Below are 1,331 nucleotides of genomic sequence, written 5' to 3'. Positions count from 1 at the left end.
TTTTGACTAAATATTAGATTGAATTTATGAAACAATGTAAAGGTGAATGGGAGTTCACATTTCTAGATAGCGTTTAACATTTTCTGCATTTGGATTCTTTATTATACTCCTTAATGTCTGATTTTCTTTCAATATTATAAATGAAATTTCACTTTCATACTGTATCTTCCTTCCCTCCCCCTCCCCTTCTCTGTTCTCTCTCTCTCTCTCTCTCTCTCTCTCTCTCTCTCTCTCTCTCTCTCTCTCTCTCTCTGTCAAGGCTTTTTTGTGGCACTGGATGGCCTGATACTTGCTGTGAAGCTCAGGGTAGCTTCAGAATTATGGTAGTCCTTCTGCCTCTGCCACCCAAGTGCTAGGTTTACAGACATAAGCACATCTTTTTGTCTGACTGTAGGAATAAAGTGTACACAGCTACTAGACTACCAAAACTCTTAAGGTCTACTGTTTCAAACAAGATTTGGGGAACCAGTCTTGTAGCAATGAGGCAGTAACTCAATGCAGCTACTGCTGCTAGGAGTATTTCAAATGCTTGGTCTATAGTTCTGAACGTCACAAAACTCTAAAAACTGGAAGTGCTTTTTTGACTCATTTGGTGGCCAAAACTCAGCCTACTGCAAAGCCAAGTATCACTTTCATTTATCACTTAATACAGATATGTAAACACAANAAGATAGGTACTATTTGGATATCTCTCAAAGCCTGCTGAAGGCCACCTACTATTCTGTCTTCCTAAATAAAGAGTCCTTAAACACACCTGGACCCATGGGTTTTGAAAAACATATTGTAGACTTGAGTCTGATAAAGTAAAATAAATATCTGCATATGCAACAGTTCTGAGAATATTCCTTAGAGAAACCACACACAAACATGGAAGAAGCCTGTCCAAGTGCTATTATGTCCCCAATAGCACTACTTAACAAGGATGAAAAGCAGACATGTTCACCAGTGGGATTCTGGGTCAGTTACAATGCATTCACCCAGTGCAATGCTACCTAGCTGTTAAGATGAGCTATAGCTACATATATCAACATACTACATCAAGAAGAGTGTTGAATAAAAAAGGAAAATCTCTTTGATCTCTCTTCTTTATGCTAGAAAACTGCATATTACAACTTAGATTTTGAAAGCAAATTCATGGTAATAGCTATCTCTTGAGTAAACAACAGTAGGCATGCATTCTGAATTCCTTTGTAAAGCAGGAGATGAATGTTGTAGACTTCTTTTTTGTATATTATAAAAATGCTTTTCCAGGTACAGATTGGCATCCTATATAATCCCTACTGAGGCCTGCATAGTATTTTAAACTGTGTCTGTTTATTCTTGTCTAACTT

This window comes from Mus caroli, chromosome 6 (genome assembly GCF_900094665.2).
Source record: "Mus caroli chromosome 6, CAROLI_EIJ_v1.1, whole genome shotgun sequence".
Lineage (NCBI taxonomy): Eukaryota > Metazoa > Chordata > Mammalia > Rodentia > Muridae > Mus > Mus caroli.
Note: the sequence above shows the minus strand (reverse complement) of the source record.